This window comes from Malurus melanocephalus, unplaced genomic scaffold, assembly GCF_030028575.1.
Source record: "Malurus melanocephalus ecotype Western Australia unplaced genomic scaffold, MMel_1.1 scaffold_19, whole genome shotgun sequence".
Classification (NCBI taxonomy): Eukaryota; Metazoa; Chordata; class Aves; order Passeriformes; family Maluridae; genus Malurus; species Malurus melanocephalus.
This window is the reverse complement of record NW_026623251.1, coordinates 150,119-168,639: the sequence shown is the minus strand read 5'-3', so window position 1 is coordinate 168,639 and position 18,521 is coordinate 150,119. Positions and strand designations below refer to the sequence as shown.

The window sequence follows — 18,521 nt, the reverse complement described above, 5'->3', positions numbered from 1 at the left end:
GTAATTGTTAGGCATAACACATTTAATAGCATCAGCAGCTGTGCAATGTATAAAACCTGAAGAGTTAGTAGTCCATAGTAAATAAAAACAGAGTCCAAAGCCTGTGGATAAAGCAAATACAGGAAGAGAAGGAAGAAATCTTATTTTTTTTAACAAAATAAAAGTACTTCGCACAATGTACTTCATGCTCAAGAATGAAAGCTCAGTGAGAGCACTGCAGTGCTTGCTTCCATCACAGCACTAATCTGAATAAACTGCTGTCCAAGAGAATTCATATTCATTGTCTAGTGTGAGTGTCAACATAGTAAGGCTCCAGAGCTGCACAGATTTGCACTGCAAAGCAGCTAAGCTTGTACCCTCATGTTACAAACATGTGATGACGAATCTGCCTTAAAATATTCCTCTCTCTGCTGCAGCCAACTCCATGGGTTGTATGACCGGACTCTGCTGTGTCTGAGAGAACCTGTACTGGTGACAGTGTCACCTTCTGCAGGTAAGGAAGGGGTGACTGTCTGGGTGCAGGAAACCTCTTCAGCTGCATCTTCAGCCAAAGCTGCAAATCCTATCAGGTAATTATCAAATGGATGTGGTGATGGGGTAATACCATGGAACTAGGTAGTGAGGACAAGTCAGGGAACCCACAGATTGTTGCAAGATGCTGCTATGCCTTGCGCTGTTGGGCTGTTCTTGTTCTGGTCTGAAGACCATTCCAAGCACATCTGTATCTTTRCTTATTACTGGCCCCTCTGAACTGTACTCCTGCTCTTCCACTGCCTTTTGTGAAATCCCTGGATAAGTCATCTTGTGTTTCTCTCTAGGGCCCACTGGTTTTTAACCACAGCTCCTCAGAAGCTCCAGGAAGTTCAGCAGCCATGAGAATTTTCCTTTGGGGCTGACGGCAGCAGGCAAACACACTGACTCACATTTGATCAACTCCTGCTGTCTGCAGAGWCTGTCTAAATCAGTCAAGCAAAATGAAGTGAGTGACTTTCCGTTTAGCTGGTGTACAGAAGAGCAGAATTATGCACATGCTAGGCTTAAAGGCACAGTTCACAGTCAAAGGTCTTCCTTTCTCATCAACAATTTTCTAGACAAATCTTGTGTGTGACAAATCTTGTGCTCACTCTTTTCTTCTTGTTCTGTTTTTCTCTCTATGCAGTGCAACAGTAATCTTGGTGGGAGATCGCACCATTACAGGCCTGCATCTCTTGAGTAGGTGGGGTTTTTTTTGGATTATTCATTGAAAACAGGTCTGTGATTTTCTTTTTTTTTCCCCTCCACTGAAATACTGTGGATTATATTTATCCTTGCTAGCCAATACATTAAAATATTCACTGTAATRAGGGTTTAAGGAACTGAAAACATCACATTTTGTCTCTCTTAGTGACTAGGTTTCCTTTCAGTATCCCAGCAGGGTCTTTGTCTTCAGTTTTGCTTTATTCTTCCTCCKAAGGACCTCAATTAGGACTTCGTTCCAATCTGCCGTTGTGGGCCAGGTCTGAATTCAAACCTTTGGGGGTTTTGACTTGGATACAGGATTAGCTGCCTGCCTGAGCAGCTTCTGGGGTCTCATTGGCTGCCATGGCCTCAGATGACCCAGGCAGGGTTCACATATTATTAATCAGATTAACAGTGAAATTTCAAATATTAAAGCGCAGCATGACTTTCCAGCACATCTGCCTGTGCATGTACATTTAACAGTCCTAAGCCACCTTCACTGGCAAGAAGTTACTGGGCATAACCAGAAGCCAATGTTCCTGGAAAAATAATGTTTCTGGGTTTCCTCTTCAATACCCCAAAGAATTTTARCCCCCTTGTGAACAGATGGTATTTTTTTTCTTTGAATTTACAACTAAATATTTTTTAAATGGTAAAATTTCTTACACCAGTCAATGCCTATCATTGTTTGTTTGCTTGAGAGTAAAATGCTATATTTCCCTGCTTTCTTTGCAAGTTGAATTTGCAAAATATCCTATTTCAGGGATCAGGCTGGCAACTGGAAACAAATGTATTTGTAAAACAAACCCTAAAATCTGCTGAMTGTGTAATAGAAACATGGAAGCAACATAAGCTGTTCTATCAGAGCATGTGAAAACACTCTAATAACCTCCAGTTCTTCTCAGTTTATGATGTGTTTTAGATTAATTTCCCTTTTGAGTAAAATGTAGGTCTCCTTCCTCTTCATAATATTGAAAAATAATGGGACTAGAGATGAGGCCATTTTTCTAGATGGCCTCAGAATTAGAACAGGGACCTAGAGGGAGATGATGGGTTTTCCTTGTATGGAACAGGTGTATCACAAGGTGTTTGATTCCAGGTAATTTTGAAAATTCAGAATTCAAAACTCCAAGCAAATATKAAAGGCAGCAAAACCATAATTAGCTGCTTTCTGTTTTGCAAAAGCAAACTCATAGATTTAGTACAGAATTGGTAAAAACATCCAACAACCTTACCTATAGATCAACAGAAGCTAGAAGAGATCAAAGYTAAATTTGCATTATTAGACAGGATCAGGAACAGAATGTATAATAGTGCTCATGGGTATTTCTGTTCTCTGTTTAAAAAGAAACCAAATAGTACACTCAGCTCTTATACTTTCATTCCCAAAATAATTAGGAACAYTTTTATATTCAAAATTGCTACTTGAAAATTTTTCGGCCTGTAGGATGATGAGAGATTTAAAACTAAGAGTTCATAAAAGCCACTGATTGACAAGATCTCTAAGCCTCTGATGTTATTATATAACAAATTAGGTAAATCAGCAAACATCAGACTCTTTCACAAGCTTGCTTTAAAAAGATGAAGTTCATAACTTTGGGGACAAAACATTGGTCCTTTGAAGATTGAAACAGATTTTTCTGTCTACTCCGTGATGAAGCAAGAACAAGTAGACACATTTTCCCTGTGGAAATTGTCACAGAAGTTAAGTAGTGGTTAGGGTGTGATTTTGTTACTCATTTTATTTTCAAATATGTTGACTGGATTCTGACCCTCATTAGAACTGCTTGAAGAAAATGTGATTCACCAGCAATATGGTCTTGCCTGAAGAGATGAGATTTCAGAGGTTTTCAGGCGCTGATCTTCAGTACTACTAGGGGATGACACAAAAAGGATTTCCTGGGAATTGTGGTCATCTGCCGGGAGGGAAGGACAGTCTTGGGATTTATTATAGTGACTCACATTCCCTCTGGAACAGACATGAACAAATCGATCCTCATCAATACGTTCTGCACCAACTAAGACACAAATGCTAGGATTGCACARGCAGACCACTTTTAAAATTACCTTAAAAGCAAGCTATGTCATTGACATTGTGTGATTTATACTAGCTGGCTAGTGGGCTTTGGCTGAAATTACCACTCTTCCTCAGTCACAGYGTGCAAAAGAATTGAATGAGTCAGCCTCTGTTCAAAGGAAAATGAAAGGCATTATCCTTCAAAGGACTTCAGATTTGAAACCTTCTCAAAAATCCTCTCAACCTAGGCAGCAGCACAGGGCCTGTAACAATTCCCGGTTCTCTGTAGAGRCAATAGCAGTGTAAGAGCTGGTACCTTAAGGCAAAAAGGGGAATGGCAGTCAGTGTAGTCAGTGCATGTCTTCACTGCCAGCAGGAAGAAGAGAATAGGTAAAGATGCACTATTTTCTTGTACACTTAATTTCTAACCAAGTAACTGGAGCCTGAAGTGTCGTGTTCTTGCATGTRTGTAATTGCTACAGATGGCAAAGCTGCTGACACTCACATCTCCTTGAAATCAATAACCCGGTTCCCATTCCTTTCAGAGGGGGCAGAGGCCAAAGCTGCAAATCCTGTCGGGTAATTATGAATCAAACAGAGTGGCAGTATACAGTAAAGCCCCACATGGCCGTGATTCAGAAAAGCACTCCATGTTCTTTGTTAGGGTAGTAARTCATGTAACAGCAGGACACATTTGCAATCTTCTAAACACTCCTCGAGAAAACTAAACACAATTTTGACTGTGCATGCTTATGTACTCACTGGCTTCATGAAGTTTCTCCACCTTTGAGGATTGTTTGGGGTTTTTTCCTTTACACAAAAAAAAAAAAAAAAACCCAAAAAAACCAAAACCCCAAATCAACTTGCCCAAATCAACTTGTTTCTTATTTTAATATGTTCCAATGTGCGTTTGTTCATTTGTTTCCACAGCTGATCAAGGAGGCAACAGCTGTTGTAAATGAATAATCAGATTGCCCAGTTAATTAATGGTTTTAAATGGACTTGGGTGGGTTTTTTTTTTCCTTTCCTTCTTGTGATTTCATCCATGCTGGTGAAATGGTTAATAAATTCTTAATGAGGAAGAATGTTACACAAATGTCGGGTAAACCAGGTCTTCTTTTACATTCGAAGCATAACATGTAATTAAAATGCACCATGTATAGAACCAGAGCTTCATTTAACTGATCTCAACCTAACCCCTCTGTGCTGAGATGAATATTGCTTTTCCTTTGATGTATCCTGTTGTGTTAAATGCACCACACTGATCTAAAAATGGCAAATTCTGTGGGTGCCCAGGGTTGTTATCAGAGCCAGACGCTGCACGCTTGCAATACATGCCTCCAYACAGCACTTCTACTTAGAAGAAAAAGAAATGTGTAAAATGATCTCACTTGTCCTTTCAAAACWGATTTCTAATCCATTTAATCTATTCCTTGCAAATCAACCACTGAAAATGCAATTTCCCTACTAAAATTGACAATGTATTACTCTTTTTTTTTCTGTAGCATTTCCTGTTTCATCCATATTATGATCATAACCAGGAAATAACAGTACAATATGTAAGGAATTTTTWAAATTAGTTGGAAATAATTACTTTTAATAACTTTAATTCAGGATGCCTTCTTAACATTAAATTTTGAAGCATATAGTTTTTTTTCAAGAGCTTTCCCAAAACTGCATTTCCTTTTAAGAGTGTGATTTTTAAAGATAGAGTGTCATATTTTATAATTACTAACCAAAGGTTAAAATCACGTGAAAACCTTCCTCTGATAACCTCTGCCAAGCAGAACTTTCAAGTAGGGGGGAAAAAAAATCTAAACCAACAATGGAGACCCTGCAGATTTTTAAAACACAACTAAATGTTTACCAGTTTGAAGTGTACATGAACCAAATTTCTTCAATGTGGAATTTTTAAGGAATCATATATTTATGGTAAACTCTCTTTTTTTTAATAAAATAGATGTGTCATCAGCTATCTTTCTGGTGTAAAATTCTGCTGTACTGTGTGTGATGTTACCCACCCTCAGCATACTAAGAATTATTTAGATTCTGTTCACTGTCATAGGAAGAAGGCTATGTAAACTTAGACTTATCATACCAGAGACTCAAAAGCCATGAATGAGTCTTCCTATAAAAAATAATATTTGCTTTAAAATTCATAATGTTTCTGAAAATACTGAATATTAATWTATTTTTAGCCTTCTGTTTCCTGARACTGTAGMACTTTCATTTTCTGTGTTTCAATCTGCAACTCCAAGGAGATGAGTAACTTTTAAAGGGGAAGTGGAGCTTCTTCATTGACCACATAAATGCAAGAGCTGGGCTTTTATGAAAGTTAATTAAATATTATGAAACTCAGGATGAGCCAATCYGAAATGACATGGCTGAGACAGCAGCCCCAGAGCATGAAAAGTACCAGATGCTAACGAGGAGAGTGAAGGGAAGATAAATATTTTGAGCCTTGTCACTGTGTCCCAACAGCCAAGTACCTGCACCCAGAGTTCAGCTTAATTGTTCCAATTTTCCTTGCAGGCACCAGAAGAGGTTTTCTTATATGCACTTGTCTGTGGTGCTGGGCAGAGATTTAGCTTATTTACTGAGGGGAATCTATTTGATGATTTCTACCCACTTACCATGTGTGCTCTCCTCAAAACTTTACTTTTTATTGGGGTTTTTAGATAAAGATTTGGTTTTCATGTGTCTCTGACTCTGAGGTTACGTTTTCTTTAAATATGCTCTTGGCCTGACAATGTGCTCAGCGTATGCAGTAATAAAGGTACATGAGCTTCTGACCTATATTCAGGGGCCAGAGATGTGGATCAAAAAGGGAATGAGCTTTTCCTCTCTTTTGGCAGTGATATCCCAGCTTTGTCATTGCAAATGTTGGAGYAGTGCCTCTGTGACTCAGTAGGTAAGCTCTGCCAACCTATTAGCTGAGTTGTCCAGCATGGACTTTGATTAACTTTGTTCAAATTTAACTTTCTCTTGGAAAACCTAGCTGTTTGTTTTCTGTTGCTKCTGCAGCTGTGGCTAATATCTTGAGATCAACATTATAAAAATGAACAAATAACTTATTGTATTGATACAGATTTTTGTTTGGCATCAGCAATGTATGCATGACTGCCACCAGCAGCTGTAGCAGCCAGATGTGTGTACGTGTGCAGCTCTTCAACCACGTGGGCTTTTGCACAATAAATCCATTAGTGCTGATTGCTTCCCTTTCTCCAAAAGGCCCTGCTTTTTCACTTCGTTTTGCTATCTCTAACTCTAAAGCAGCAAATAGCTTTGAGTAAAACCCTAAAGGGCAGGACATTTGTGAATTATATAATTTAATGCATTAGTCACAAAGCAGCAGACGAATTTGTTAAGGGTTTCTCATGACTTCATTGCCTGCATCTTCTAGATGGAAAATGGATCTTAGTGAGTTGGGAGAGATCTTTTCTTTTTTTGCCTTCAGCCTTCTTATTCTTTTCTGAGTGACAGATACCTTGCCTGTTTTATGGCTAGGAACACATACTGTATGAAAAAGGCACCTGTTTTCCCCCTGRGAGAGACAGAGGGCCTGGAAGCACATATGTTACAGAACATCCTCCTCTCTTGAAGGCAAATTGTAAGTACATTTATGGGGGTCTATAATCTAAARCTTGAACTTTATCTACTTAAACTAGCCTGCAATTTGAAAGTCAACGTTCTCTCACAACAATTGGTATGCTACTTTGGAGTCTGACAACTGAAGGTAGTTAGAGAGAGAAGTGATTTCCCTGTGACCCCAACTGTTTTTTTCATCCCAATGTTTACAAAAGCGTTTGCATATTTACAAAAGCAAAGCTGAACATGGTGATGAAGCTGTTACAACACCTCCCTGCCAGCAGAAGGAGARGTTTTCGCTCCTCTCCATGCTCCTCCTGCTGCTCCATCTCCAGCTCTCCATTCCACCTTCTGCTACCTGTGTGTGTCTAGTAGGGAGCTGGGGCAGTCCTGCTTGCAGTGCAGGGCCAGAAGAGGAGGAAGGAGGACAAGACTGGCACAAGGAAGAAGATACCACCCCTTTTTGCTGGTTCTAAGATCAGCAAGTGCCAAAGCTTCATGTAGCTTCACCCAAAGTTTCACTTTTCCCCTYCCTGAGTGGTTACTCAACGAGTCTTTCACATTGCTACACAATACGGAAAAACATTTTTTTAAGATTTGGGAAATGCATTAGGATGATGATGAAATTTGAAAGCATGTGTTGGGTTTCTCCTCAGGGAAGGGGTTGTCAAAGTTTTTTTCTCAAAACAGACAACCCAAATAAACCCTGAAGCAAGTCAGAATGCAGCTTCTTCATGGGGTTGGTCCTTAAGACAAGGTCCATGAGTCAAGCTCTTACTCATTTCCATGGACATGCCAAGGAGTCTTTTTTGAGGCATGCCCCTTCTAGGCAAATAGCACCATCAGAAATAATTGTAGTGATGCAGCTCTTCCTTCCAAACAAGCCAACATTTGTTAGTTCACTGGGCATTCTTGGCCATGTATTTTGATTAGAGGGCTGAGTCAAGATTCAGTTTACGTCCACAGATTCAGAGGCACCCATGCAACAGACCTTGCTTTTCCCAGAAAACATCTTGCTGCTTTCTCTCCCTCTACGTGTCTCTTCTTAAGCATCTTAGCTTACTATGTTGCATTCCTTTAAATTTTAATTACTGAAATCACTCTTTAGTTATTGGACCTTCTGTTATCTCCACCGTGGTGCTTTTCCCTTAGGAAAAGAGCCCATTCACCTCTTGGCAGATCCCTTCATACCAGCCTGCCTGCCCTGGGTGCTGTTTGCCCACATTTTGCTTTCTACCATGAAGGGTAGTGATCAACTTGTCCAGCAGGGCATAGGAAGCTGGAGAAGCACAAATATAGTCCAGTTACCTACTGAGGGTTTATGTAAGGGTACAAAAGAGTTGGCCCAGGAATCTGGAAATTTTGTGTGAAGCAATGAGTTAAGTATTTCTGGTTCACATGGGCAAATGGAGCAACATTTCAGGAGTCTGCAGCTCATTATCTGCATCTTTGAAGACCAGAGCCTCATGTGCTGAAGAGAAGACCATTGCACATGACTCGTTCCAAAAAATAGCATTATACAAGGACAAAATTCACTCCAGTTTTGGAAGGTTTAATTTCATTTTTGCTTGMCCACACTTGGGGTCAGAGCAATAACTTGTGTCAAAGAGTCCTTGACTCAGGTTCATTCAGGTTCCAGYATGTTGCTGTGTTGATTGGACATTTTTGTTATGCGAACACTAAATGATGTGGAGTACATGCAAAGAAGAGAACTGGTTTGCACTGGGATATGGCCCCATGGTGCTCAGTCATTCCCTCTGTGTCAGCCCCACCTCTGAAGGAAATGGATGCTTTGCTCATGTATGCTCCCTAAAGTGCCAGTGGCTGCATTTTAATGCTACGTTGTTCCCTGCCTTTGCACGAGGTCAGCTTCTCAGGGACTGTCCCACCCCCTGTGCTGCATTTGTACTGGCCCTGCCCCAGCCTGTGCATTGCAGGGCTATTTCTGCTCATTACCAGAGCATGGTTTTCAGAGGCCTCTGAACCACCCTGGGCATCCTTTTCTGCAGGGTGGGGAAAGGCTGCCACTGTCTCCCCTGTTTCCCTGCTCTCTGGGAGCCTCACTAACAGCAGCAAGTGATGGTCTGYTCAAAGGGTGCTTTCACATCTGTCTGTAACAATAGTGACCTGTGACTTGGGACCAGTGCTCTGGAGCTCCAGGAGCTGGGAATGCAAGTGCATGTGTAACATTTCTCTGTGGCACCTTCTCTTTTCCCTGAAAATATCTGCATGTTCTCCACATAATACAGCCCTGGAGCACAGACTTATAGAAAGCAGTTTCCTTTTTCATTTTTAAGTATTTTTTGAGGCCACTTTTTGTTTCTGAAGGAGAAACACTTGGCTTCAAAGAACATATTTAAAACAACATAACTGCTGTGATGATCCTTCATCCACTGGATGTACATAGATATCTTCATTGAGAAAAAATGTACAGAAGATTATTGATGCAATGCAAATCATATTMAAAGATGACCTGTCCTTTCCTTTTGTATTACAAACTGTGTGTTTGCTGRGTAATTTCTCTTTCCATTGACAGGCTCAATATTGCTGCTTGGCTTTCTGCCACTTTTCATTGCTTAACTCCTTTGGATAATTAGCAACTCTTCTGTTTATTAGGCATCTCCACTGGGCACTGTAAAATGTCAGTCTCTCTCCCTCTTTCAGCACTCCTTATACTTAGTGACTAGTTTCTCCTGTCCCTCAGCCTGAAGTGCAGCAAGGTGAGTGTCACAGCATGCAATAGTGCATGGCAGAGGATGTCCTAGTCAGAGGATGACCCCACAACCCACTGCTTCCATTTTTGGGTCCGGATCCCACAGCAGCTCTCAGGCAGGGGAGTGGCCAGGCTGGACACTGTAGGCTTTGCACAGCCCTGGGGATCTACATGCAGGACAGGACATGGGTGAGCCCTAACCGGAGAGACACTCATATAAACCTTTTGAAGAGAAGCAACATTAAAGTGCCAATTTCTGTGTAACATGTTTGTATAATGAAGTTRGAAAGTTACTGAATATGTTTGGGCTTCTAAACTGAATTTACTTAATTTGTCAGGTCAGCTGCTATGAAAGCAGGTTAAATATTCACTGAGACAAAAAAAAACAGCTTTAATAAATGTACCTCTTCTCAGTGAACCTATCCAGCTAGCTTAAAGTAGTACAGGTATCAAAAAGCAGGGGTAACAAGTAGAAATTTATTCTTTTGTGGGTCCCAGTAGATGTCAACAAACCTGTCATTATTTCCATGATACTGTTATCTATACCATAAGTGGCATCTACGCTCACACACTGCCTAAACTGGGGAGATGGAAGAGAAGAGGGTTTTCCTTAGGACATCTAGACTTAAAAATGGGAATTCMATCCTTGAGCAAGAAAGAGATAAGGTAGGATTTTTTTCAGGTATGTTTCAGAGTCTGGGGTGCCTGGGACCTCCATTTATCTGCCAGTGGATAAAAGGGGCTGCAGGAGTCACTGCCAGAGCCATGCCTACTGAGTGTGTGGCTGTCACACAGCCAAAGCTCCTGCAGCCTGGGGGCTCTGCAGCTCCTCACTCCCCTTGATCTCCAAGACTCAATATTACAAAGTGACAGACTTAGTCTCCCCATGCCGAAATCTCTCAGCCACCATGGAAATTAACTGAAGTGGAAAGTTCTAGACACTTTCCAAGAGCCACCTGACACTCTGCAAGCTGAAGCTGTAGCAGTTTGTCATTTATTTATCTTTCATTTGCATGCTGGCCCTCTTGCTGAACGATGCCTGGTGCATGCTTACACTAAAGGCTCCCTGGATGACTCCAGCATTCAGGTRTGGTGATGACACCTCAGTCTGTGTGAAGGTGCACCTGTGTGGTGAGTTTATGGTCTGCAAAACTCTCTTTCTCTCTCTCTCCTTCTGAAGGGCTGAGGCCAAACTGCCAAGTGCTGCTTCTGYGCTGTGGGCTGTCAAATAAAGGTGAAGAGGCAAGCTAGAATTTACACGAAAATCTGATAAATGAGGAAGGAAGCGAAAAAGAGCAAGAAAACCTAACTGCCTGCATACTGTAATTTGTCACTGCCATTCTTATGTTCTCTTCAGACCACTGAACCCTTTTAAAAGAATAGAGGTACAGCTTATGATATCTGATGCTAGACACAAACTGGAAAGTTTGGAAACTGAATCTCAGGACCTGTGCCTACTGAAGTCTGACTAATGTTTTGTGTCTTTGTTACGTTGACTTGATCTCTGGTTCAAATTACAGCTCAGAAACTGAGACCATAAAGAGATAAAAGAGAAGTTTATCCTTATCAGACATAACCTTTGCATCCCTTGTGCCTAATCTCTCTCTGGGTGAATTGGCATAGCTTGGCAGGACATGAGTGAAAAAGGAAATATTTCCAGATATTTTACCTATACAAGAACCATTCTTGCTCAACTTACCCTGCTTTTGTTTTCCTTTTATTTTCTACCAATATTTGCAAAAGGTGTTTCCTTTTGACAACATTTCAGGGAGACTGTGTTTCATTKACCAGTTTTATGTAAACTCACTATATAGCAGAAAAAAATGCATATGATTTAACCAACAAGTCACGTGCAACAAATAACGAATTATGGATAGTAGAAGCCCAAAGAGAAGTCACAAGCCTAATGCAGCATTTAAATCCTGTTTGCAACATCAAACCAATGTGCTTAGATTCAGTTCTTTGCATATTTKCCAATAAACTGGCAACCTTTTTGGTTTCTGTGAGCCAGAAAGGAGTGTCACTGGTTTTCCTTTGCTAGTTCTTGCTTTCCATATCTTGCTTTCCGACCTAYTAAAATAAAAGRAAAAAAATAGGAAAACATGAGAGACAAAGAATCAATAAATGTCTTTTAGGTGAAACTTTAAAAAGGGCAGTCATTGGCCAACACGCAGACACCACCACAGCTGCCAGGAATTGCCAACATTGCTGAAAGGTTGAACCCAGACAATAAGTAGCAGGTGCCTGTGAGGCACATGTGCTGCAGCCCCTCTGCCCCCATCTATGTGACCCCTGTACCTGAATGAGGCACTTTAAAGGCCCTGCTTATATTGTGCTTGTCTTGTGGTTAAATGCACAGCTTTTCTTTCCAAAATCCTCATTTTGGCATTTCTCACAAGTGTTGCAATCACATATATTAATTTCATATGTGAGCATGGGTGGAAGAAACAAAGCACGTTCTGATTAATGGCTGTAGAGATTGAGGCTTGGAGTAAAAGTATCACTGCARAATTAGTTATAACCCTACTTTGGGACCAAGACTGTATCTCTTATGGATAAAGCAGTCAGCCAAAATTGCTGCTTGCTTTTGTAACTTCTGGCACAGAAATTGGTATGATATTGATCTAACACAATCTTTTCTCTTCAGGATCACAGAGCTCAGGATCTGCTCTACACATACCAGTCCCTGTCTCTCTGGCCCCAGAGGCAGAGCTGGCTGATGCAGGGAGTACATTTAAAGCAAAAGCAGGGAGACAGAGCAGTCTGGCATTGCTCCTGGACTGTACTGTGTCCCTGATTACCTCCTCTGCAGATTGGCTATCAAGCCAAACTCTCTGCTATCCCTTTTTCCCAGTCCCTTCATTTCCAGCTAGTTTCACTGCCTGCTCTTTCTCTTGTSCTTTGTTCATTGTTTATCCCCTTCAGCTTTGGTTTCCTTTCCTCCCCCAGATAAAATTGTGATGGTCTGTTTTTTCCTCCCTCCTTCTACTTTTTGCTAGTAGATCAATCTGCACTGGAGGCACCTTGCACCACAGACTGCCTTACTGCCCACCACACAAACGTCCCATTGCAATCTGAGCCCTCTTGGTGTTGCTTAGCCAGCCCATCYGCTGTATAAGGAGAGCACTGCCCTCTCCCCTGCGGATGTAACAAAATGATTTTGGCCCTACTGTCTCTGAAGGCCTAGCTGAAATCACATTTCACATGAGAGCTGCCTGATGATGTGCATTGTCTGTGACAATCTCCCTTAAGTCTACACCTCTCTCGTTTACCCTCTCGCTCTTCTGCAGCTCCATGGCTTTTCCACACTACAGGTCCAAGAGCCAGTGGAGCCATGGTACTGTGTATTTTCTTGTCCATGCCTTTACAGGCCTGGTGGAAGCCTCAGGATTAGTTTCCTCACACTCCTAGGACTGGTGATGCTGAAGTGGCACAGGTGAAGCAGGAAGAGCAACTCTGTTTCTCACAAGCGAGCAGAGCTGTCAGAGGCTGGTGGCCTCTTTCTCTTGCTTGTGAGGCTGTTGCCTGCTGCCTCCTCCCTTCCCTGAGGTGAGGGAGCTGCRTTTCTCCTCCAACAGCCCCGGCCGGCCCAGCTTGCCAGAGTAGCTCCGGGAGACACGGGCTGGCAACGCCTTCCCTGGACCTGCGAGCTGCAGGGCTGCCACTGCCTCTTGCCACCCAGCACCACGTGGGCTGCTGCTCATTCCCAGTCTGCAGCCTTCTGGCCACCACATGGGCTCCAGTGAGAATTCCCAGGCTTGCTCTGGAGCCTGACGTCAGCCTGTGCTGAGGAGACCTGGAAGCTGCCCCAGAGGCATCAGCCACACTTGGAGGGGTCTCACCCACTCACGCTCAGGAAGATGAAGCAGAATGCTTGCAATTCCCATGTGTTCCATTGGACATTCCATGTCCATTTAGTCAACCTAGACAATGTTTTCCTGTTAACACTGTGTTAATTTGTTGGGGTTTTGGGAGGTCTTATGGCAAAGAAGAATGCTGGGAATGGGTCTGGAAGGGATGGTCCCAGAGAGTTGATGCTTGTGTAGGAAAGGCAGAGAGATGTCTCCTTGCCTTAGGCCCTTTACAAAGCCCCTTCTTGTCCTTTGCAGGGACCTTGTCCCAACTGCCACCCTGCCCCTGCAGGCAGCTGCCTGCCTCTTGGTGTTACTCAGGAATCATTGTCACTTCTCCTCCCTCATTGTGAAGAGATTTGTGGGGAATTTTGAAAGTCTTCTGGAACCTCTGTTTGCCAAAGCAGCTCCTCCTACTCTCTGCTTCAGTCTAGCCAGCAGCMAGAGGTTGCCACAGGAAATTATGTGGGCACCTCTGCCACATGGTTAATCTATATGATTCTTTGCAGGGCAGAGTCTCATCCCTGAGCTCTCTATGCAACCTGTTTTAAGCCCTGGCTCAGAGCAGACAGCAACCCATGAAGGTGTCTGCTAACAGAAAAGCTACGGGGAAGTGAGTCTGGGTGTTATCTATAAGGACAGGCATTTTTGTCAGCAAACCATGTTCTGTGTGCAGCATTCATTTTCACTCACGACATGATGTCACTCAGCCTGTGGCCTCACTTGGCAGTGTAGGAAAATGAGTACTTTTGGTCGGTACTAGTCAGCTGATCCATTCMTATTTGGAGGAAAATTTCATGCTGGAAAATGAGTGTGTAGTTAGCTGACAGAAAGGAAACAAAGGCAAAATTTTTCTCTACTACGCAGAGTGTTTTTGTTTTTTTAAAATGATGCAATTATAATGAGCCCGATTCATTAACTCTCTTTTAAAATTCACACACCTTCAGAGATAACAATCTACATTTTAATTCCATTTCTAAGTGCCTTGGTTTGACCTGTTTTGCTAGAAATAGTAATCCTGCTCATGAATACCATCTGCCCATTCAGACTGCTCGTGTACCAAATAATATCTTCAAGGCTGGAGCTTACGGCTTTAACTATCACATGATACACAGTCCCATGCCTCTTAATCAGAGCATCAAGTGATTTTTTCAATGTGCTTTTTTATTTCCTGCCACAGCCTGCCCTCTCAGAAGTTTCCAACAGCTCAAGGCAGCCAGAATTCATTCTTGGGGCTGTCTGCTTTCTGACTGACAATGCTGTTATAAGCAGCACCTTTTCTGCTGCATTTGTTTTTCTCCCTATAAACTTCTCCTTGTAAACCTKGTCTAGTGAAAGACCACTTTAGCAGGGGCTGGAACTGGATGATCTTTAGGGTCTGTTCCAACCCAAGCCAYTCTRTGATTCCCACACTRTCYAATGAAGCACATAATCCTGCAATGAGTGCAGCAAGATCTTCTCTGGCTCCAAAACCTGCTTTAAGAAAGAAGGTCACTTATTTGTACCCCACCTTGCCCAATAGGGCCCTGAACCAAGGCCAGACCTCAGGCAGTTCTGCGGTGTGAATGTAACAGATTGACAAGATTGCATGAGTAACACTACATGTTTCCATGTCACACTGCTACAGAAAAGCTCAGCCTGTAATGTATTTGGCAACAGGCTTTTTTGTGTTTATGCGGCCATGATCTGAAAACAGCSTCTCGTAGGTAAGCCATGTGTCCATCGGTACAGCACTCAATGCTTACTCCAAGTTTGCTTTTAAGACAAGCAGCCACACTGATTTAGACAAATTCATTTAGCCAGGTTTTCTGCTGGAAATGTAACTAGACCTAGTTACCTAAAATTCGATCCAATCACCAGCCTTTTAATCTGGCATTTTTGTGTTTTATTCTTTAAAGTTCTTACAATCCTGTAAGCTAAGGAAGCATGTCACTCACTCTTTCCTAGGGCACATGCAGAGCAAAACTACTGAGGAAAATTTTGAAAAGCTTAATGTTGATCTCCTGACTTGTAGCCTGTGACTACAATCACAAGACCATCTTTTCTCCTGTTTTAGTAGTAAAAAGTAGCAACAAAAACCAGAGAGAAATGAGACAAAAACATCTCTCTTTTGTTGGAAAGCATTTAAATATTAAGGATGTGTTAAGAAAGGGAACTTTCTTAGCATGTCCTTTCAAAATTACTATCACCCTGAATGTTGGTGCAAGGTTTGATYCTGGCCATGTTATTGCATTGACAGACTCCATCTGTGTCTGAGCTGCCTGTGTTTCTCTCACAGCCACACAAGCAGAATGTGGGAGCTGTTACACTGTACAAGGGTCTGGAGCGTGGCTGTTGTGAGARCAGTGGAGCACAGAGCCCAAGATACCATTCCCAGCCTTTCTCTTAAATTACATTCTGCRTTTTTGTGTTTTAGGTGGAACATTATGCTGGAGCTGAAGAAGCAGAACCCCCCGGGATGAGTCATTTGTATATCCTGTGATTGTGGTTTTGTTTACCATCCTGCCAAGAAAGAGTCCTTTGAAGKATGACTAAAAATTGTTGTATGTTGCTGCTAAAAGAACATCAGCTGTCTAGATTAGTGTTATCTCCTAATTTTTGTAATCATTCTCATTCATCTCTTAGAGATTTTGTGTTAACAGGAACAGGCATCTGGCTTTTTTAAAGGGCCTAGCATTGCTCAGTGGGTGGGACAGCAACAGTGCTACTGAGGTGATGCTTCTGGTGACATCCAAAGTACTWGAGCAGGATGTCCTGAGCATGTTCAGAACAATTAGAATGTGTTAAAGCAGCTGGTATGTGGAGTGCCCACCACAGGAGAGAGCCTCTGGTCTCCAGCATCACTTTGTGAAAAATATTCGAGAACTGACCCAGTAAGTCATCATTGGTGTAAACAAAACTGATCTCCTTGCACACTGCAGAGACATTATACCAGATGCAAGGGTCTTTCTTCTGTCTCCATGGTGTCCATACCAGTTCTGTCCATAGTCATGGTCACTTGGACACCAGCCCCAGACACCTGAAGCAGTAGCTTTTCCTAAGTTTTCCAAGAGAGGCCCTATTGTACAGTGGCAGAGGATGGGGTACATAAACTGCTGGGCTGCTCCACTCAGTCCCCCAGTGCCAACACCAGTTTAAAGTTCTTTTCTTAGAAGACAAATGAAGATGATGATCAGTTTTCATTTCATACTGATAATGAATAGCTGAGAGATGTCTAAGTTCATTTCAGGACATGACAGAACTGTGTATGCAGAGACAAACTCTCAAAGTCAGTTCCAAAAATTCACAATGTTGTCATCAGAAACCTTCTAGCAACAGCCTGCCAGGATACCTCCATGCTGCACCTGAAACAATTCCTTTGACCTCCTTTAGATCCAGACTCTGACCAAAAACTGATGTTCTTGGGTCTCAAAATGAATAATAGCAACTGCAGAACTGCTGGGTGGAGAAATGAGTGTATCTGTGTCTTCATCAAGGGTTTGGCCCCACTGCACCACAGCTCTGCCAGTTTCAAAAGGATCACAGTGGTGGCCATCTGGAAATTTCTATTTTATCTTAGGCAGTATCGCCCAGACAGTGGCTTGTGGCTGAGAGATCTGCAGTGGGCATTGCTGCAGGGTTTGGATSCAGAGGTGAATGGTACAGCAGCACTCCTGGAAATGCTGATAGATGAGCTCYCCAAGAAACCTCAACAGGAACTTAGTCTGATCCTCTTCCCCAGCRAGTCCTGAGGAACCAYAACTTCACCCAATCTGTGGTGAAGMAGATGTGAGAGAGCCATTGTGCATAGGGTTGGGGCATGAATATCACATGAGGGGATGCACTGCATGCAATAATGGTCCATGTAATCTCTTTCCATGGAACTACACTGGAGCTATTGTTGCCATCTTGCTGAGCATCTGACTGAACATCTACAGCAAACACTGGTGAGAATTGTTTTTGACCACTTCTGTAACCACAGTAATTTTACTTGTGCTTTCAATTAACTCTCTAATCAGGATGAAAGTTAGTAGAAATTGCCATATTTTGTAACCAATAATTGACACCATGTTTTCCTCAGGAAATGAGCTGGAAATCATGAGCTAAGTAAAAGTTGTTTAGAGATRCAATCACAAAGGGTGTAATGTCCCAGTCAGGAAATGAAGAGAGTCTAGTAGCTGGTCAGGTAACAATAATTTTATAATGTGATRTTTGCAATGGGTACTTTTTAAAGACAAATCTGTAATAGACAGAGCTAGCCAAATACCTAGTGCAATAAAGACTGATGAGCTATGTGATATTTTGCACTTTAATAATGTTTTGKTATATAGTCACAACTTCATTTAAAATGGATATTACATACTTTCTGTTTTCTGTGTTTGTACTTACTATGTTTTCATTGTCAGTGTAAAATGCCTCAAAAGAAAATCCCAAATACCCCAGACTGTGAAGTATACACAGTGCTAAGCTGAGCYAGCAAGAACATCCTGCAACTAAAAAAGGAAAGAACAATCTTCCGTGAATCAGGAATAACAAAAAAAGCAAGAGATGTGATCATTATATTAAGCCATGCAGCCAGTTACACTAAGTGCTAATCAATAGAGACAGATTTAGAAACAAGCGTAAGTCCTTTCCAGTAACAGAAGTAAGCAGGGGGCTCAGAAATAGCATAGCAACAAACCTGCTCTGCCTGGAGAAAGCCATTTCCATCACWCAGTCTCCACTGCCATCAGCTGTGACACACGCAGGCCCTGGAAATGGTACTGCCTCAGCACTGAGTGCMTGCAGCATTGAGGCTTTTCTGCTCCCAAATGGCACACGCTTGCCTTCTTGTCWGAGCAGAAATGTCTGTTTGAAATGTATCACGGTAAGATTTATGTCCTACCTGGACTGGAGTCAGCAAGTGACAAATTGACTTGGTACAACGTGCATAAAGATTTGTTAGCCTGACGCTCTCACTCCCTGCCAGAAGAGCCTTTTCAGACTTTCAAGTGCTGGCGACTCCCCGACCTACATCAAGTGCTTGTGTTTGCCTTCCAGTGTGGTGGTCATGTGCTCAGGGCGAGCAGGATCTAAACTCGACCCTGGCTTTGGACCTCTGCACTCCTGCTCAGCATGTGTCCCCTCTGCCCACAACAGGCACCTACCTGAGCAA

General features: G+C 42.3%; 1 long non-coding RNA gene across 4 annotated transcripts; it reads left to right on the top strand.

The window, feature by feature from the left end:
• The first annotated feature begins 384 nt into the window (after positions 1 to 384).
• On the top strand, positions 385 to 17,710 carry LOC130588789 (uncharacterized). Of its 4 annotated transcripts, none has more exons than XR_008967023.1 (4): positions 385 to 569; positions 6,091 to 6,146; positions 6,743 to 6,845; positions 15,804 to 17,710. It is a non-coding gene; the product is annotated as an uncharacterized LOC130588789 (long non-coding RNA). The 4 variants fall into 4 exon arrangements; XR_008967022.1 differs by lacking the exon at positions 385 to 569 and adding an exon at positions 585 to 979; XR_008967025.1 differs by lacking the exon at positions 385 to 569 and adding an exon at positions 10,598 to 10,667 and having other exon boundaries at positions 4,176 to 6,146.
• Positions 17,711 to 18,521: the final 811 nt, after the last annotated feature.